Source organism: Anser anser (assembly GCF_964211835.1).
Source record: "Anser anser genome assembly, chromosome: 1".
In the NCBI taxonomy this organism is placed as follows: Eukaryota; Metazoa; Chordata; class Aves; order Anseriformes; family Anatidae; genus Anser; species Anser anser.
Window position 1 is genome coordinate 25,716,998 of NC_139720.1, and position 22,492 is coordinate 25,739,489.

At 35.8% G+C, this 22,492-nt stretch overlaps 1 long non-coding RNA gene across 1 annotated transcript; it reads right to left on the minus strand.

Annotated features, from left to right (window-relative positions):
- Positions 1 to 3,530: 3,530 nt before the first annotated feature.
- Positions 3,531 to 10,498, minus strand: LOC310885553. Its single transcript, XR_014574855.1, has 2 exons — positions 9,217 to 10,498; positions 3,531 to 4,124 (listed from the first exon to the last, which is right to left on the minus strand). It is a non-coding gene; the product is annotated as an uncharacterized lncRNA (long non-coding RNA).
- Positions 10,499 to 22,492: the final 11,994 nt, after the last annotated feature.

Consider the following 22,492-nt stretch of genomic DNA (forward strand, 5'->3'; position numbering starts at 1 on the left):
TATTTCTGCAAAATTGTTGCTGGCCAAATATTGCAACATAGTACAAATATTTCTTTGAATTTAAATTAACTTTATTCTTTAATCATATTATGCTTTTTCGGTATTTAAACTCCTGTGTTTTCAGTCCTACACACTTTTTTCCTATATAACTATTTTTATACAAGTATACTCTTATATTAATATAGATGTGTAGATCACTTTTTTTTTTTCAATTTTAACTGGTATTATAATCTTCCTTGTTTTATTAGGCATCAGGAATATTAATATATATATGTACTAGAAATTAGACAGAATAAGACATGCAATACACATGTCAAAACTGCCTGTAAGTAGTAATATGCTTTTTCAAAGTATATATATGTTGCTTGGACTACTTCTGAAATAATGCAACGCTTCTGTGAAAACAGGATTGGTGTTATACAAATATGTCTAAGTTTATTGGACAATTTATCTGTAGTGAGTACAGTTTTTCTATTGCAGTTCTAGGCAGGTAGCTCTTTAAATCAAAAGAACTGAGAAAATGGAACTAATCTTCAAAGTATTTAAATAATTCTATTGCTCTAATTTTTGTTTTTGTGTTATCTTAGAATCATAGAATCATAGAATATCCTAAGTTGGAAGGGACCCATAAGGATCATCAAGTCCAACTCCTGGCACCACACAGGTCTGCCCAAAAGTTTAGACCACGTGACTAAGTGCACAGTCCAATCGCTTCTTAAATTCAGACAGGCTTGGTGCAGTGACTACTTCACTGGGGAGCCTGTTCCAGTGTGCAACCACCCTCTCGGTGATGAACCTCTTTGTGATCTCTAGCCTAAACTTCCCCTGCCTCAGCTTAACACCATTCCCGCGAGTCCTATCACTGGTGATAACAGAGAATAGGTCACCTACCTCTCCACTACGTGTCGCGAGGAAGTTGTAGACTGCGATGAGGTCCCCCCTCAGCCTCCTCTTCTCCAGGCTGAACAGGCCCAGTGACCTCAGCCGCTCCTCATATGTCTTCCCCTCAAGGCCCTTCACCATCTTCATTGTCCTCTTCTGGACACTCTCCAACACTTTAACGTCCTTTTTGTACTGTGGTGCCCAGAACTGCACACAGTACTCGAGGTGAGGCCGCACCAGCGCAGAGTAGAGCGGGACAATCACTTCCCTCAACCGACTAGCAATGCCGTGCTTGATGCATCCCAGGATACGGTTGGCCCTCCTGGCTGCCAGGGCACACTGCTGGCTCATATTCAACTTGCTGTCAACCACAACCCCCAGATCCCTCTCTGCGGGGCTGCTCTCCAGCGTCTCGTCGCCCAGTCTGTATGTATAGCCAGGGTTGCTCCGTCCCAGGTGCAGGATCCAGCACTTGCTTTTGTTAAACTTCATGTGGTTGGTGATCACCCAGCTCTCCAATCTGTCCAGATCTCTCTGCAAGGCCTTTCCACCCTCATCCGAGTCCACAACTCCTCCAATCTTCAGTTATTTACTGCACTGATAGAGTTCCTGGGTGTGGATATTCACACAATTCAGTTTTAGCCATACAAATTCCTTTTAGCATGACTAACAAAGGGGCTCATGGAACAGCCAGTGGACCCCTTGTGAACAGATGGTAGAAACTGATGCTGTTAGCATCAGACCACCCATTAAGCTCTGCTGAGACTGCAGGGGCTAATTCTGCATCCATACCTGTTTTACTTCTCAATGTATTGATTTAACTATTCATGAGAAAAATGAAAGCAACTACAGGAGGAGGTGGTTCTTTTCTTTCTTTCTTTTTTTTTTTTTCCTCTTCCTTTTGATGATTTGGGCTTCAGACATGTTAAAAGACAAAAAAAAAAAAAAAAAAAGTGAAAATTTCAGTCTGATCAAAAAGAACGAGAGCTAGCATTCTATTAAGGATTGAAATAAATATATCATTCATGTAGAGGAGAAAAATTTTGTATTAAACAGTGTGTTGGTGTTCTCTTACCTATCTTCCAGTAGGGAAGACAGACCTATGGCTTTAAGTGGAAATATAAAACTGTAGAGCCCACTGCCAAGGCCTGTGATTAGAAAATGAAATAATTGCTTGTTCACTTTTCCCAAATGTTATTCTTTTTAATTTATTTCTGCATGCCTCTGCACTTGAGTTTCATGTTTACTCTCAATGATTATTTCTTTCTACAGTACTGCCTGTGTAAAATTCTGCTGCAAGTGAACTGGTCCACAGTAAGTTCATCATGCACTTTATACTGTGTTTACACTATGACCATGTTTTACACCTTGTCAAAAGTGATTTAAAATTTCACCTTACACTTACCCATAGTTGGGCTTGCAAAAATTTCCTTGTGGAATTTTTATTCATATCTGGTCATTCCCTGAAGTGAGTAATGACTTATTTGTTTAATGTTTCCTTGGCATATGGATTAGCTCCCAAACTGACAAGCTCTTTAGCATTCACGGTCTGGATTTTAGAAATAGTTGCCAAAAATATATCAAAACATTGACTCTTTCTTATAATGAGGAAGAAATGTGACTTCCTCAAGATCCATATACATTGGCTTTAGCTGCATACTCTTGGTGTATTTTAAAATATGCCTTATCAAACACTATATTGTCTAATTTAGTCTTGACATCATCTATAATGAAAAATTATGGCAGACACTTTGAAAGGAACAGACTGTATTGTAGGGAACTTTCATACAATATGTTGTGTACCATGGCATGCATGCCATTGAATTCTGAACAAGCCATAAGAATGTGACTGAAATAGCAAAGATTAAAAAAAAATCTTGAGAGAAGCAAGCATGAGTGAAAAGAATAAAGAACATTTTACCACACTGAAAGGACACTGTTTTTCATACAGTTGACAACAGGAATCAGTACCCTCAACTGCAGACAATGTACCTTATTTTGTAGCCATTTCTGAAGGAAATCATCTGTAGGAAGTCAGACTAGAAATTAGTCTACATCTAAGACTTTCATTAGAGAAATGAATTTCTGGTGTTAGCCAACAAGCGAACACTTTCCACAGTCTTACTGAGGTCAAGTGGGGATGGCTTCTAGAAGAAAGCTTTCTGTTAATACTAAGCAATTGCAGAATTTCTTCTTACAGGAAAAATCAGAGTGCATTAGCAAAAGTAGAGCATCTTTGTGCAAGACCGTGTATGTATGGTGTATGCAGCATGTAGGCCACCCAGGCTGCTATTTTCCACACTAAGAAGCCCAAGGTTATTGGGACACATTGCCAGTTGCTCTGGGGCTGTGCTCCTGATTGTTGCTTGAACAGAAAAGGAGAAATGCGAGCAGAAAGCACAGAGAGGAAGATTATGAAAGTAGTGCATGCCCAGACCCTGTCCTGTTCCAAAACTGGGACACAACTGAGATGTCTTCAGATCAAAAGGCATCTCAGCATGTTCTTGTGTTTCTCATAACCATTATTTTGCTTAGTGGAGCTTTTACACACACATTTATTTATCAAAAGAATTAACATCTCACATGATCTTTAATCAAAAGGACATAAAATAGTTTTCTTCTGTGCAAGTGAGGGAACTCTGGAAAACCATATAATTAAAAGATAGCTCCAGTTATCCTCTTTAGGCACCAGTGTTATTCAAAAACTGTTTCTCTTGCTCCTTCTGAGTCCTTATGGATGTGAAAGGTCCTTATGCTTCAAAATATCCACTAGTTTCAATGGGCATGTGAAAGATATTTTGCTGGAAAATAATAATGCCAATTGAGCTGCTTCACATATTACAGAATTTTCTGAGTAGGTGTTGAATTTATTGCCTCAGGTACATGCTCAGAAAGTCTCAACCTGCATATAAGAAAAGAAGAGCAAAATTTTTAGATTGATGTGCATATCCTCATCAGTCAATGGTAAATTTATTATCCCTGCATGTGGAAGAACCTCCAGTTCAAATCTCTATATTATTTGATTTTTGACAGTCACCAGTCCACTCCTCAACACACAAGGAACCTGAATAATGTCATTTTCTGACCACAGTGTAACTGGTTATGCTGGTGTAAATGACTTTGCCTTTTTACTACTGAAGAGACTTGACTGTGTAGAAATTCTGTTTGTATTAGTAAGACGCTGCCTCCAAATTCCAATGAGTAGAATATTTGTGTGGATTTGTGGAGTCCAGTTTAAGTCCCTGCTCAAAAAAAAAAAAAAATTTGTAAAAAATGGATCAGATTCAACATAAATTTTCTACACATGCTCTCTTATAAGGGTTAATACAATTACATGCATAACATCTGGCATAGGGTGTTAATTATATTGTTTCTCCTCAGTATTTGTTCCTTATGTGTTTATGGCTCTTTGTCCATCTCAATCATCTCACTAAATGTCAGTCTTGTATACATGTCTCTTTCTGTGCCCTGTATATGGGGAAATAAATCACAGCTCAGGCAGGTTTCAATAATGCAAATCCATTTGCACATCTAGGCTTAGTCCAGTCAAAGTCCACAGCTCTCAGCATGTTTGAGAACATGTGGACAACTACTTCATACGTAAGAATGAAGAAATAAGTCTGAGTGATAAGAAAAATTAGATTCTAATTTTGAAGTCAGAATCCCTATCTGTAAGGTTTTTTAGTATATTATTAATAATTCTGAAATCTAAATACCCTACACGACTAAGTAATTCTGACCAATTTTCATTTGTTACTTCCCCAAACAGTCATGTTGATAAACAATAGATGAGATAACATATCTAACCCTTCTCCCTCATCAAAGTGCACTGTAAAAGCACTTCTCTTTCAGACTGAATCTCTACATTCTTCAAGTTCTTACTAATAAAAAGTGAATGCATAGTAGTCTGACATCTTTGGTTTCATAAAAGAACGGTAAAATTACAAAGTTGAACATGCTACTTGAGAAGAAAAATGAAAGATTATGCTGGAAACAAACTACTGAGACTATGTCTTATGTGAGTGTTGCTCCTGATGTCTAAATTTATCCCAAGAACATGGTCAGAACCAACAAACATGTAACAGGGATAATTTGCTTTCCGGAATTTTTGAGCCATTATGATGAAAGATGCAGGCCAAAAAGATGACAAAGCATTCTTTCAACATTTCAAAATGAACAAGAAATTTGAAAGGTGATTTGGGATTTCACTAAATCTACAGAAGTGAGCTGCTGTTCTGTTAAATATTTACTGTCCTTTATAAGATTATGGGGGGAAAAAAAAAATCAAGTATAGCACTTGCAGAAAACAGTTTTTTTTTTTTTTTCTTCTATAAATGACCAAATTATACATAAGATTACTAGTCTTTTAATAAACTTTTTTGGTGGAAACTTTGCACCATTAAAGATAATGCCATTAACATTAATCACTTTAAGAGTACACTATAGTTCTTTAGAGCTTCATCTAATGTATGGTGCTCTGTTAGACAATAGCAGAAGTGAGGTATCACATTCCTATGCTCTGCCCATGGAGTAGTGAAATTCTGATAGAAATGAAAGGCAGCAACCCATTTTAGATCAGGATAGAAACAGGCACAAATAGTGCATTTACAAAAGTGCTTTAGCTTTGTGAAAGACAACTCTAAGTATCTCTTGTTTGTCTCTTCTCAGTTAAGGTAGTACGCTTATTCCATTATTACCTCTTTTTAAATGTCTTTTTAAAAAGTCATCTATCAATATGCAGTCTTTAAATCTTAGTGTTTTAATGTTTAAAATATTTGAAGTCTTCTCAGATACAATACTAGTAAAAAATGCTTCATGGAGAGAAAACTGATATACAGTTATAAGGAACTAAGAGTGGTAAAAGATGGTACTTTAAAATTTTTTGTTTTTCCTGGTTTCATACAGGATTTTGCAGGCACATGGCATTAGAGTTGCCATATTAGCACTCAGCAGCAAGAGATTATTTTAGAGGAGAGTTGTCCTACTTGTGGTATTAAATGACCATCTCCAAAAGATATTCATAGAATCATGGAATGGCTTAGGTTGGAAGGGGCCTCAAAGATCATCTAGTTCCAACCCCAATGCCGTACACAGGGACACCATCCACTTTTTGACAAAAGAATTTTCATAAAATAAAATCTTCTGAATGAATTTGAATGGACAATGTAATGCAGTTTTAAAAAGTTAAATTAATTTAGATTTTAACCTGAAATGTCTTTTTTTTTTTTTTGATCAATACATGGTGAAACAATTCCAAATATTCTGAAACTGTTATATTTCTGGACTAGTTTGGGTGTCTACTTGCTGGAAATATTGCTAAAAGAAGATTCTTCTTACATCATTTTTACACCAATTGTACAAATCAAAGCCGGAAAGCTTGAACCTTTGAACAAATATTTGAATATTTGGCTGAATATACTCTTCAGCCTTTCGAAGTACACTTTTCAGTAAGTGATGAAACATAACAGAAGAAAGACATAACTGGAATATAAATAACTTTTTTTTTTTCCTTTCCTACTTTTTTTTTTCCTCTCCTATCTGGATGTTTTCTCTAAGTTACCTGCCCGTAACTTTCATTTTTTTTTCTATCTTTTACTATGTGTATCTATAGATACACTTTCATCACAGATTTCTTTTCTAATATGAAACTTTTTAACTGCACTGCAAGCATGTTTAATGTTTTAAGTTTTAATAACTTCTCTTTTCTAGAAAGTATCCTATCTGCTACTTGCAACAATTATCAACCATTAGATTAGCAATCTACCTCTTTGTTCTGAAGAAAATTTTCCTCATGAATAGATGTACAAAATTTATGATACCTCATGGAAGATAAAAAGTAGTCATCCATTTTTATCAATAAAGCATCATCATCTGTATTATCTTCCAAAATATTGTAAAAACTGCCATTTCTACACGGGAATTTTACACCTTATTTTCAAATTCTGTTTTTCTCAGAAAATGCTAAGTGTGAGATAATGATTTGCTTATTTTGTTAAAATGAATGAATAGAGAGGGAACAGTGAGAATTTGTATGTTTTATTGATTTTTAGATTGCCACTCTGCAGTAATGTTAGTATTGCGGACTGCAGACAGATCTAGGTGTTATCACAGCAAAACAAAACCCAGATGTTCAGTTTGCATCTCTTTTGTCTTTCCTCTCAGCTTGAGCATTAAAGGACTTGTGTTCAGTCTGCAATTTTCAGCAAATCATTTTCACATCAACACTGTTAATCATGAGATACACTGTGACAATTGCTGGTCTTATTTTCAACAAAACATATTTTACTCCATTCTACAGGCAAACATTTCCACATATGTTTCTGCTGTCACGTTTACGAAAGATATCAGTTCATATAAAGTTACCATATGTTTCTGACAGGATGAAATCCTTCCTAAAATTTTTTCACCAGATTTTCTATTTGTCATAATTTGTGAAATCTAAATAATATCCAGCATAAAGAAGAGACTTTGTTTTACCTGTAGTGTCAGATAGTTATTCAAACTATGATATTATTATCAAGTTTCTCCCTGATAACAGCATTCATTCATTCAACAGCGTTCATTCGTGAATTAGCCATTGCAATAAAACAGGGCATATCTAGGTATTCCAGAACATTGAACCATATGATTCCGTTGCCTACATCCTAAAGGCACTGAATCTGAATATACAATCTTTATTCTGAGGTATACTGTGCTCAAACTTGCATCCTGAAACAAAAAGTTATGTAGTAAAACAGAGACTGAGTTGCACGAGTCCTTAATTCTCATCAAGGAAATTGAAAAAGTGCTCAATATAAAGTAGAATTTTCAGTTCATAGGAGCCATAAGCAATTTAAAGGCACTACTGAATATCATTACTTCATACAGTTCTTGTTAAGAAATTAAGTTGAGCACCTAAAAAGCTGTTGTCCTGTTGGAAAACTCTGATTCTTTTAAGAATCATAAGGAATCACAAACACTAATTAATGTTAAATGTATGTTAGCAGTCATGTGTTCAGTTGAAATATTGTCTCTATTTAAGTTATTTTTAACTCATGTTTACACTCTAGTACTCATTTAGTGAACAAGCTCAGACAGGGGGCTAGCTTACACAGTCCTATAGTCTGTAAAGGGATGTTCAAAGAGTGACATATCCTTCATCATACTGTGTCATGCCAAAGACTAACACCCAGCTACAGATTAAAGAAATCACAGAAAGACCACTATCCAACAAAGCACAGTGTGGTTTCACGAACCTATTCTTACAATTATGGTACAAACCATAATTCACTATGGATGAAAATATAAAATCTCACACTGTATTTTACTAATTTTTCAACATATCTTTTGAAGAAATAAGACTAACCATGCTTCCCTTGTCCCTGCTCCCTTCCTCCAGGCCTTCCTCCCCACTCCAAGATCCAGGTAACAATTTAAGGTTACAAGGTTACATCTGCCATAGGAATGTTTGTTAGTTACTACTCCCATTCAGCATATTGTGTGAAAGCCTTATCCATGTGCTTCTACTAAACAGAATCTAGTTATGAAGTCCTTTATTCCTATCAGCAGCAACAGCTTCCAGCTTGTCTTTTTACTGTTCATTTCCAAAACACTGTAAAAAACAGTGGAAAGATAGTGGAAACTGAAACATTTTTTATCCTCTATACCACACCCCGCCCCCTGATATCAAGGTGTCAGTCATTTTTTAGTAAAATTAATGGTTTAAACAGCATAATAATCAAATAAACTATTTTCCTTGCTATTGTTTGTTTTACTTTACTTATTATAGGCAATCTTACATTGAGTTGTCCAGAAAAAAGCTAGCAGAATCATTTGTTGCCACATATAGAAAGGAAAGGAAGCTATATATTAAAACAGAGGAAGATCTGATTGACTTAATCAGAATGGAAAAACGTGTAGTTTTACCGAGGTCTTTTGAAGATTGGCCTGCTTACAGCTAACAAGGCTGAGTTGGGCACCTTTGCTCTTGTTAGTGAGAAAAGAATAACTGCCGTATGTCTGAGTATAGGAATATTCAGGGATCATTTACCATTTCAAATCTCCTCTGAATTGTATTGACCTTTCCCCCCAAAACTTGAAATATTAACGTGAAAAATTTCTGCAAACAACATTGCAATATAGCAATTCAATATAATCCCGATGAATCAAAAATTCAGTTTACAGCATTCATCAGCTGGCTTCACTGTAGTGTTTCATTATTAAAAACAACAATAATGGCAAATGATACAATTCCTAAGTAAGATAATGATTTAATATTATCATCCCTTTGTAATTAATGATATGTGATAGTTAAATTCCAAGGTACCATCAACAAATGCTAAAAAAATTTCATACCAGAAGCTGCTTCCTAAGGCCCAGTCTGTTCTCTGAGAACTAATGCCAGCAGTAAGGCTTTCCTATAATTAACTGTACCACTCGGTAATCAGTTTTGCTTAGAAAACATCTCAGATCTCGTAAAATACAGATGATCTTTCTGCTCCTTTTTGATTCTTCTTTTATCTGTTTGAAACCCAAAGATCACAGATGGGGCTTCTGTATGAAGCAGTTCTGACTGGATTGAAACCAAGAGGGATGAGATGGCAGCAATCCATTTGTAGATTTATTGTGGCTTACAGGTGCAAGAAATTGTCTCCAAACCCTGGTCAGCCATTTCTCACAGCCACAGGAGTCTACATTAACACATTGCTATTGGCCTGCTCTGCTTTTTGTCTGAGGTAATTTTCTGTTTGTTATTGACTATCAGAAGCTGACAGAAGACAGTAACCTTTAAGTTTTTGGGAAGCTGTAAGCAGCAGTACATAGTTTTTCTAAATTGTTAGCACATCTGAAATAGATGCCATGTCACAATTAATATAATAGTAATGACACCTCTCCAGGGCATTCCAAAAGAGTATATTCAAAGTTCACATTGTTTAATGGAACAATTAATGCAATAATTTTGACTCTAATATGCCTTCACTTGTAAATCATCAAGTCATTAACCTTAATAGAACCAACCTGCTGTCATTTATCATGCTCATCTAAATTGTTTGGTACTGCAATAACAATGTACTTCACAATAAGAAGTATTTGAATGTCCCAGTGAAACTTGGCAAATGCAACCTTTTAATGTACTGGGGGTATTTTCTAAAGAAAGAAAAAAAAAAAAAAGAGAGAGAGACACACCCCCAACCAAGCACCCCCTCCCAAACAACAACAATAACAAACAAACAAACAAAAAGCACAAAATATAGCTAAATGTAACAAAATTGAAGGATCTGATGAAAACATGGTTCAAACATTAAGACCAAAACCAGAAAAGTAGAATTTTGGGTAGGAAAAGAGAACATCTTTGGAAAAAAAAAAAAAAAAGCTAAAAAAATAGTATTTACAATATGTATAAGTAAACATTGTAACTGAGCTAAACATGAATGAGGTTTGAGTATGAATCAGTAGTTGGAGTATACTGCATTAGTCACATTATAAAGCAATGAGAAGAAACACTGGGGAATGAATGTTCACTAAAATAAGGTAGTAGACCGAAAGTCCAATTTTATTTATGCATAAGAAATACTTCTATTACAGTTATTTGTGAGAATTTTGCCCAGAAAATTTTGGTCAGAAAACCAAAATCATATACTGTAGATATCACCTTAACTCCTATCAGCTCAAACTCTCTATGGAAAATGTTTAATCACATTGCAGATTTTCTATCTCTTTTGCGTTCTTAATGATGAACTAATTCTTAATGTGTTTTGTTTGCCAATGATTATTGATTTATATATTTTAAAAAGACTAAGTAGCTCCCAAATGAAATAATAATAATAATAATAAAAAAAATAGCAACACAGAAGAAAAGTCATTAGAAGTTATTGTAATAAGTAGATGGGAAAGAGCAACCTGAATCCAGTGAACAATTTAGGGACCACTTAAAAGGACCATGAGGATTAATTTTAGAACTAAATGACCAAAATAAGATTTTAAAAATATTCAAGGGGAATGGACAGATTATTACAATGATAGCTGTCCATTAGGTACAAAATGGTAAGATGAAAATTATTGTACTCCAGACTATTTTGAGGGGAAAGAAACCTGTGAAAGTAAAAGAAAAACACCTTAATCATACTTTTAATTTTACCTCCCCTAATCAACTGTCAGCCTTACCTCATGTTTAAAAACCTTTAATGGAAAAGTAGAGATTTAGATTGGATGTTAGAAGAAGTTTTTTACTCAGGGGGTGGTGAGACACTGCAACAGGTTGCCCAGAGAAGTTGTGGATGCCCCATCCCTGGAGGTGTTCAAGACCAGGCTGGATGGGGCCCTGGCAAACCTGATCTAGTGGGTGGCATCCCTGCCTATGGCAGGGGGGTTGGAACTAGATGATCTTTAAGGTCCCTTCCAACCCAACACATTTTAGTATTCTATGATTCTATGTTAAGCACTAATCTGTTAGAAAAAATTGAATAACAAACTTCTACAGGGACACAGAATATTATTTAAAGTTACTGGTCTAGATCAACAACTGGCATATATCATTGTAGTTCTGCTTAAATCAATACATCCTGTGTATCTGACTCAGAATTTGCATAGCAAATTCATATTTCTATGAAGATCATCCTGGCATTGCCTCTTGGTTTATAGGAAAGGTCTATAATTAGGCACTCTCACAATATAGATATTCTACTTCCTGAGACATTGGCTCAGGAGTGTAACTGTTACTATCGATTACAGGCATTGGCAAATTCACCTTAATAAAAAATGCAGATTTAATATTTCAGATGAAATTTCAATTTGCAGTGATGCAAGGAAGGAAAACACCATTGTATTCACCCCCACAGTAAGAGAGAATAGTTTGTTCCAAACTAACATGAGTTGCATAACAGGTAACTAATGTGCAAGTAGAATAAATACATCTTTATTTTAGACCATGTATTTCACAGTATTTAGTGCTCTACCAGTACTAATCTTCAACAGTAGCTGTGATTTCATTAGCCCAAGTGTCTTAGTTCAACAATATGTGAAAAAAAAAAAGCACAAACAAACAAACAAAAAACAACAGACATGTAATGGATGTTTTCCCATCACCTGTAGTCACGTAAACATGACTGGAATTATTCTCTCACCTCTCTTATCAATGAGATTAATAGAATATGCTTCACAACATATATCTATTGCAATATATAGAGAGATGAAAATTAAATTATACATAGACTCTTTTCTTGGCAGCTCATCAAGCTGTTATTGAAAGCCTTAATCTAGGTACTAATTCTGCATGGGAGAGTCCAGTGAGGTAACAGAATCAGAAAGAAGAGTCCTTCGGAGTGAAAGTTATAGGCTTGTTGGTTGCAATTGCCGTCTATGAAGTTCTGCTTTGGCAAGGTAATTTAGCATTACCCCAACTACAAATACATTGTTCCAATAAAAGAGAAACCTTCCTAGTTTCTTTGTTTTTGAGTTTCATCCAAACACTCAGAGAACCTTCTCCAGCTCATCATTGGCTTGGTAGCAATATTATAACTATGTTTGTGCAACTGGCAAGGTTGTGTAATTCTTGCTGGTGATTTTCTGAACTTCTAAGTATCTATGAAATGTGATTAGAGTCATATCACACACCTACTCTCTTCAGTCAAATGCAAAACCACCTGAACTGATGGTTCAAGTCTAGCATATCGATTTGACACACTGCAATACTATGCAGGCAGTCCATAACAGTTCTGAAAACACTGTGGCTACCTCAAAGTGGAACTACCCACTGCTAACACAAATGCTTTGTTACTGACCCCATAGCCATCTTAGCAAGGATATCAGTCAGCATTGTGTAGTAAAGGCATGGATGGGTCCAGATATTTCTTCATCTCCTGGAAACATGACCTGCATCTGTCACTGGTCTTAGGCATGGCAGAGCAATAGGATGTGAGCCAGAGCCATGCCAGGCTGGGCAAGGAACACCAAAACACTGAGAACCCTGGAGCCAAAAGTTACTGAAGCACTGCCAGTTTCTGTGGATCAGACAAATGGAGCAAGAAAACTCATTTTCTTGAAAAAGTGTAAGATCTTCCAAAGGGTTTCTGATTTGGCAAGGGAAGTATTTTAATAAACCTGTTTCTAAAGCTGGTGAATATCTACAGAACAGAAGCATAACACAAAAACTGCTGTTGCACAGTTGAATATCCAGAAGGTCTTAGTCTGGAAATTCAAATTTTAGACATAGATAGCTCTTATTTCATTTACATCATTTTTGGCAAAGGTGTTCACCTAGCTTCTGCCAGATTACTCCCACTCCATTTTTTCTGAACAGACTGTTCTTTGCTTGTTGAGTGCATACCATGTAACCACTGACAAATATGTGTTTGAAAGAAAAATGAGAGGCAAATAAATGAAAAACAACTGTAAAATTCAACGTATAAAGGTGTTAAAATGGCAAGACAAAATGAAAAGTTAAAGATCAAATATTCAAGAGTTATAAAACATAATAGCTGTGCTTTATAAAGCATCCATTCCGCATGTTTTCTACGGTTTCTGCTGGCAATAAGTATCAGTTGTTCTCTTATTACTAATGTGCCTCAGAGATAAGATTTCACAACAGCATATGTGATATTTTGATATTATTATTTTTATTACTATTATTTTTTTTTAAGAGCAACAATTTTGGTCTTCTTGTTCACAGCCTGGAAATTTTACTTTTAAGCATTTATTGTATACAATCTATCATTTATTTTCATTTTGCTTCTATTTATATTTCTTTTGTCTTTTTTGAAGTGCATAGTACATAGCATCTGCACAGCATGGGAATCTATCATGATTTATATTTTTCTTTTGCTGTGCAGATGTCATTAGTAAACTCTTAATTTCAATTTTTTTTTTTCAGCAGTTCATTAAAATTCCCATCTACTAGCCCTCAAATCTAATTTTTAAGAGGACTGATGTTAAGGAGGACTAAGTACACTTCTGACAAACCATTAGATAAATGCACTGCTCACAGTTGTTTTCTTAATGACATTAGGATTAAAAAAATAATTATAATAATAATAAAAAAAATCCACTGAAGTCAATAGAGGTAAAATGGTACACAGCTATGTAAACAGAATTTACAAATATAATCTCTGTACTGTACTAAGTTGTAGAAAATTGTGTAAAACTGTGTTTGTTTGATTTTTCCAAAGGTAAATCAGAACAGTGACATAGTCAGAACCTACTGTATTTAAACTAGAGCTAAAGCCCATTTATAGTTTTGACAAACCTAACTTGTGGGAATGTAGACAATCTACATCTCTTTCATGCTCATGAATGTGTTACTCCACCAGCCGTTCTAGTCCTTTCTTATTTCCCTTGAGAAGTTCTTTCTCAAAGCGACTCATGCCTTCTGTTTTTAGTTGGCTCCTTCTAAATCTCTCCTCATCATCTATTTGCCACGCTGCTGCTCAAATGATGTCAAATATTACCAACTTCATAATGTCTTGTTTCTTAGGATATCTCTCTTGCCTTTTTGTTTGTTTTTCTTTCTATATATTTGCACATATATTTGCATATATGTTTGCATTCCTTTAACCCTGTTCTGGTTCTCTCATGTCCTTTGGACTGCTCTACTGAAAATGTTAGAACCTGAGAAGTATATTACCTTTTGGCTACCTTACTTTGCCCTGAAAAAGCTATGGATATTCATTTCTGATGTTGTCAGTCTGTGACTTTCATATTAGTAGTTCAAAAAATTATGATGACCAGTTTCCGAAAGGCAGGACTTTGCATACTTGAGGAAATCATAAAAATACTAACTTTAGTGGATAGCTCATAGAATTTTTGAAAACTGGAGACTGCTGGCATTAAAGAACAGCTTGAATAATGTAAACAGTTGGTAACTATAAGGATCATAGACAATCATAGACAAATGGATCATCACAGTCATTGACAAATCTGACAATCAAAAATCAATTTTTACTATGCTAGGCATAAACCCCTATTAATCATACATTATTTAGCTGAGAGGTAATCCGAGTTTACTGCAAGACTTAATCATACATTATTTAGCTGAGAGGTAACCTGAGTTTACTGCAAGACTTCAGTGAAAATACCAGAACTCTAGACTAACAGGAAGGATGAGAGATTAGAGAACCCTATATATTTTAAGCACAATTTTTTATGTTTTCTAGAAGAATGATTTCATGGATCATTTATTTGTATATTTGCCTTTTACAAGGTTTTATTTCCTAGACATTCAAGCTTGCTTCAGAGAGAGGCTGTATTTGGGACAATAGCTCTGAAAAAAATGCAGGATGGAATATCATTTTCTGTCCATGGTCTTCTGCCTTTTACAAGAAAGAATAATTCATGTGGAGGAAAAACAAACTAACAAACAAACAAACAAAAACAAAAACAAAAAAACTGGGCGTTAATCATTTTGTGATGGATGTTTGAACACAATTAAGAACATATTTTCCATGTTAAGTGAAACTTCTTTTTTCCTGTACATTACCGTAGTGATTTAATATGATACTTTGATAAGTAGAAATGTTCAAAACCACACAGAAACAAATTGAGTAGTGACAGATAACATTATTTTTCAGTACATTAAACCACTAAGGATATTAATTCATGTTCTGGGGAAAAAATAAAAAATAAAAAAAAATAATCTGTGAAATATGTAAATTGCTGTGCAAATTAAAAATTATCTGCTTACAGAAAAGCTTGAAATTGTAGTGGAATAATCCTACATGTTAGAACTTTACATTTTGAAAAAGGATTAATTTTTATAGCTTAATTTCAAAGAAATTGAGTAAAAGTATTCTTAGTTGAGGATACAGGAAATGAATTTCAGAGATTAGCAATAATATTTCAGGAGAGTTTGACTGCTTCTAGATTTTTACCACAAAAAAATTTAGAGAATCCAGAAAGTTGAGTGACAAAACTGCCCTGTCTAAAATACAATTAATTATATAAATGTAAATATCTTCCCCTGCCTCATAATAATAATAATAATAAAAACAAATAAAATCATACTTAAATAATGTTGAAATCACCTCTTATAAATGTATTAATGAGTAGCTCAGGAGCCTTCCTTCCACAAGAATATTAACTGTAACAAGGTGGGTCTTTTACTCTGGCAAAATCTCATCTGCTAAAATTGCCAGAATTCCAAGAGAAAAATCATGGGCTCAAATTCCATGATAGCACAAGTCTGTAAGCCTTCTAACTACGGGAATAGAGACAGAAAATGACTTGGATGAATTGCTTCCTGATGGCTATGCTCTAAGATGAATTTATGAGCAGATTGTCCTTCCAGTGCCCCTTTATTTTCCATTATCCTATGTAAATCTGTATTGTTAAAGGACAAAGAAACTCCCCTAATGACAAGAAGCCAGGATCACTGCCTTCTGAAGTAGTGCCAGGAGAGGTCTGTCAGAAGCCAAAATGACCCAATCTTTTTTGTCTGCAAAGTGTTAAAAAGCCAAATTTATATTTTGTTTGACACAGAGAATATAGAATGGAGTTTCTAGGTAGATATTAATATAGATACATATTTTGATATAGAATTAAAATTTCATAAAGAGCTATTAAGCCCTCCTTTTTCCTATCCCCTGCAGAGACTGGACAAACAAATCCCTTAAACACAGATTTTTTTGTAAAATATGACAAAACCACACACATTTCACAGGCCTTATCCATAAGTAGAGTAAAAGTGACAGTGTTTTCAGATGTGTCAGACCAATGCATGAGTTTAAGCTACTAAAAATCTGTGAATTAAAGAAAGTTAGGTACTCTCAGAAATGTTATCCTAGAATGTACTTATTTTCCTGTTCAAATAAGATGGGAGAATTTTGAAAATACAATAAACCCCCCCAAAATATGAAATACTGTTAATAAGCTACCACGCACCACACTCAGATAGTTATCCCTGCATCCATCATTACTCACTGCAATGGGCAACAACATAATCAAACAACTAGAAAAACAAACACCACAGAGAGTTGAAAATAGCCTTAGAGAAACATTAAGAATGTTGCCAGTTGGTATTTTAGACCAGCCTGCTCATCTAATATTCTAGAACACATACAAAGTCCATGGTCATTTATATTAATTGACTCATTTCCATGGCATCTTTCTCAAGGCAATCATGTGGTTCAGGGCAGTGATTAAATCAAGTATCAGGCACAAACAGATAGTCATAATCAACAGAAAATAAATGGCCCTCCTATTATATTCTGAGTTCTTGGCAGATTGCAGAGGAAGCTGGTATTGAAATACCCTGGATACTTGAAGACTGACAATTGTCAGAAATTAATAAAATGCCAATGATTAGTCCAGTCATTCAGATTTTGGGACATCAATGACTATTCGTATTTTCCCATACAGGTCTGTAACTACAGTATGGATGCCTAAATTGACCACAGATCTGGACATATGTGCTCAAAGCAACTCACATCTTTCAAAGGATTAGCACCTTTATTCTGCATTTAAAAATATTTCTGGTGGTATTCTAAGGCAGTTCTAATGTGAATATAATACAGAAATCAGTTTAATGTTTAAAACATAAGGTCAGTTGTGAAGTAATTACTTAAGAGGATTAATTTCATTTTTCAATTGTAAATTACATCATCCAAATTCTCAGATGCTATAATATTGATTTTTTATCATTTACATGTCTGATATAGAAGAATGTGTATGGATGGTTCAAGATTTGGTGAGGCTCTCTGTGTACTGGTGAGTCCAGGAACAATGTTAACTGCAGGATGATTCTGAGGAAGTAAGTTGTAAGGTATTTACCTTTAATACAAAAAACAAGCACAGTCTCTGCCTATCACTCTGTAGAAAAAAATCATTTTTTCTTTGGGATCTTATCTTTGCTCTTCCTCAGCCAATAGAAACCAACTTATATAGTGTTTACAGAGAAACAAGTTTATTGATTTGCTTCTAGTGCTGCAAGAAGGTGCTTCCAATATGACAGTATTAGTTATCTAATGATAAATTCTCCTGTACTTATTTCAATACATATATCTACAGGGCTTATGAGGAGCCAGGAAACACATTTTCTTTTCTATTAAGATTAAAATGCTTTTGTCTCCAAAACCAAAGAAACAGAACGACAGAATTTAACTAAATGTGCTTTCAGAAAATGTATCAACTTTGATCCTGAAAAACATCCTGAGTAAAGACAGAGAGTATGTCATGCAGTTCAGCATGATAATACATAACTTGAATGAGGAATTTAGAGATATTGGAAGTGAAATAACAGGTAAAGAAAATGAATAATGGTAACAAGGATTTTCTGAGGTTGTTTTCCTCCAGGAAACAGTTAGAAAATGATTTAACAGGGGATGTAGGTTAAGGGAAAAAGTCTATTCCTTAGGAATATATATGAGCCTCTTGGACAAAAGAGTCTCTGGAAATACAACTCTGACTTAACCGGCATGGAAATAAAGCAACAATCAAAGGTTTATTAATACTTTAGATTTTTCCTTCTTTTGGGCCTCTTTTATTCTATAGTTGACTCACTCCAGTCTAATACCCAGTAAGTGTGGAACCCATAGAGAACCTAAACAAACATTCGTCTTACCCTTCACCAATGCTGGAACTCAGGAGGTTGTGTTTAAAAGACTACATATAATTTTGTGCATTATATGGTTATGGGTCTTTCAGTTAAAAAATTTCTCCTGAGGACTGTTCCAAACATTAGTAAATAGATGCAAATACAGCAATCAAGCATCATGGCCCATTAGGAAAACCTGAATCTTGAAAAGAAGCTAAATGTTCTTAACAGCTGTCCAGTTCAAACTTAGTACCATGCCTAAAACATAAACAAATAAATAAATCTCAATGATGTCTTTGATTTCTTAATGATTTGTTGCAGTCAGCATTTGAACTGTAAATGAATATTTTCCCATAATACTGAACCAAAATTTCAATATGTTCATATTGTGGCTATCTTCATTAAAAAAATAAATTCAAATTGCAGCCATATGAAAGCAATTCCTGTAAACTCTGTTTAATTTCTAGGATGAGCTTGCATACAATTATAGTAACTGTCTTTTTTAAAGTAGAGAACATTAGACACTGACATGGAAAATTCATTAATAATTTATTAATCATCACAACCCAATACAGAAGTTGTCCAGAAGAAAAAGACAGTTTTGTTTACTTGGACAAGATTGAGAAGTGGGGCCATAGGAACCTAATGAGGTTCAATAAGTCCAAGTGCAAGGTGCTGCACCTGGGTCAGGGGAATCGCAGGCATGAGCACAGACTGGGAGAAGAACTCATTGACAGCAGCACTGCTGAGAAGGATTTGGGGGTTCTGGTGGACAAAAAGCTTGACATGAGACAGCAGAGTGTACTTGCAGTCCAGAAGGCCAACTGCATCCTGGGCTGCATCAACAGAGACATGGTCAGCAGGTTGAGGGAGGAGATTGTCTCTCTCTTCTCTGCCCTTGTGAGAACCCACTTGGAGTACTGCATCCAGGTCTGAGGCCCTCACCACATGAAGGATGTTGATCTGTTAGAGTGGGTCCAAAGGAGGGCCATGAAGATGATCAGAAGGCTGGGGCAGCTCTCCTATGAAGCAAAGCTGAGAGAGCTGGGGATGTTCAGCCTGGACCTCCTTGCAGCCTTTCAATACTTAAAGGGGACTTATAAAAAAGATGGGCAGATAGAGATAAAGGGGAATGGTTTTAAACAAAAACAGATTTGGATTAGATGTTAGGAGGAAATTCTTCTTCACTCAGAGGGTAGTGAGCCACTGGAACAGATTGCCCAGAGAAGTTATGAATGTCTCATCCCTGGAAGCGCTCAAGACTTGGATGGGGCCCTGGGCAACCTGATCTAGTGGGTGGTATCGCTGCCAATGGCAGTGGGGTTGGAACTAGATGACCTTTGAGATCCCTTCCAACCCAAGCCATTCTATGACACTATGAACAGACCTGAGGGTGTTCCTTGAAAGCCGGCTGAACATAAGCCAGCAATGTGTGCAGGTGGCCAAGACAGCCACTGCCATCCAATCCTGCATCAGAAGTTGTGTGGCAAGCAGGATTACGAAAGTGATTGCCCCTTTGTATGTGTCACTGGTGGGACTGCACCTCAAACATTGTGTTCAGTTTTAGGCCCCTCACTACAAGAAGGATATTGGAGTTGGTCAAGTGTGTGCAGAGAAGAGCAACAAAGCTGGCAAAGGGACTAGGAAACAAGACTTATAAGGACTGAGGGAACTGGGGTTGTGTGGTTTGGAGAAGAGGAGGCTGAGGGGAGACTTCATCAGTCTCTACAACTACTTGAAAAGAAGTTGTACCAAGGGAGGTGTCAGTATCTTTTCTCAGGTGACAACTGTTAGGACACAAGGAAACATCCTCTAAATGCACCAGGGTAGGTTCAAATTAGACATCAGGAAGAATTTATTGACAGAAAGGGGATTAGGTATTGGAACAGGCTGCCCAGGTGTCCTGGTTCCAGTTAGGACAGAGTTAATTTTTCCTCATAGTAGCTGGTAGGGTGCTATGTTTTGGATTAGGATGAGAAGAGCGCTGATAACATGCTGATGTTTTAATTGTTGCAGAGCAGTGTTTACACCAGGCCAAGGACTTTTCGGCTTCTCGCTCTGTCCTGCCAGCGAGCAGGCTGGGGGTGCAGCAGGAGCTGGGAGGGGACAGACCCAGGACAGCTGACCCCAACTGGCCAAAGGGGTATTCCATACCATCTGATGTCATGCTAAACAATATATAGGGGTGGCTGGCCGGGGTGGGGCGCCGGCTGCTCGGGGATAGGCTGGGCATCGGTCAGCAGGTGGTGAGCAATTGCATTGTGCATCACTTGTTTTCTTACACATTATTATTATTAATACTATTATCATTATCACTATTATTATTATTATTGTTATTATTATACTCCTGTCTTAATAAACTGTCTTTATCTCAACTCACCGGCTTCACTTTCCCGTTTCTCTCCCCCATCCCAGAGAGGGAGGGGGGAGGGTGAGCAAACGGCTGTGTGGTGTTTAGCTGCCAGCCGGGTTAAACCACAACACCAGGGAAGTGGTGGAGTAACCATCCCTAGAGGAATTTAAGACATGTAGACATGGCACTAAGAGACATGGTTTAGTGGTGAACTTGGTAGGTCAGGCTGATGGTTCAACTTAATGATCTGAAGTGTCTTTTCCAATCAAAATGATTCTATGATTTTATTTTATGATTAATTTGATGTTTGTTTTTGTTGTTGTTGTAGTTTATTATTATTATTTATTTTGATTTTGATTTTTCCTGTCTTTTAGAGTAACAGAGTAAGGAATAGAAGTATGTATTTTCTGCTCCTGCTGGAAGTTTTTTTTTTTTTTTCTAATTTTTCTTCTTTCTCAGGAAATTTATACAAAATCTGCTTGTGAAAAAATTCAAAGTTTTGAAATTGCCTTTTAAAGTGTGCTTCACAGTGACTACTTTGTGAGTTTTGTGCAGAAAATTTTATGGTTTGGCAAGAAAACTTCTCTTGTCTTACAGCTCATTACAGGCAAACATAAGCAAAAAGTGTTTTGGAATTTCTTTCAATACTCCAAAAATGAATTTATTTTAAAGAAATAATAATATGATTATATTAAAGTAAAATAACAAGAGGTCCTTGCCAAAATTCTGTGTATATTCCCACCTCTTTGAGTGTTCATGCAATCTGAATTAACATGATAATACTTTCACAAATCAACTGTAAATGTAGTTCAAGTTACAATTTAATTGGTAGAAAAACTTGAACAGCATATCTGTGTATTTTGGCTCCTATACAATATATAACATTAGACACCTTGCCCATACATAGGATCTTGAATCCAAAGGTCACAACATGATTTCAAAATTTAAAACTGGCCTTGAATCTCCTTGACATTTCTAGTGGTCAATCTCTCTGAAAATTGAACAAGAAATGCTGTGATATTAGAGTTTAGCAGTTACAGCACTAACATTAGCAAAAGATAGTGAAACAAGGGCACTGCAGAACATTTTTTTTTAGAGAGATTCCCTTTCCTATGATTTTTACCCTTTTGTCTTCTCCTTTTTATACAACTGTCTCATCAAGGATCTTTTCTTGTGGATTCTCTTTTCTTGTTTTTCAAGTATTTAAACTTTTCTCTCAGCTCTATGGTTCCAACTGGAAAAGTATTCAGTCCCCTGATATTGTCCCTTTGTTAGCTTTCTTCTTCTTTCACTTTGTCACTTTGACAGCTCAGTGATGTTTGATTGACTGTTTGTATGCTTGAAGCAATAATAGAACTTCCACTACTAAAGCACTGTGCTTTTACTCATTCATTTAAAAAAAAAAAAAAAGTTTTTGATCACTGAAAGAGTCAGAAATTTTCTAATAAATGTTCCCCAAACAGGCAATGTCTTCTGCACGTTTTTGTACAAACTGTGTTATAGCCCTTCCTGAACTGAAAAATAAAGGTCTAAATTACTACAGGTATTATAGTACAACAAGTATGAGGCACTTATGGTTCAATTGTAACAGAGATTTCCTTGGACTACTAGAGATGAATTAGCTAGACCTAACTTCACCTATCTAATTTTGTGTATTTGACAGGACTGCCCAAGTTGGGAGGCTATTCACCTTAGGTTCTCTCTATCATTACTGCAAATATATATTAACTTCCAAAAAATGAGTCAGCTTGTGTAAG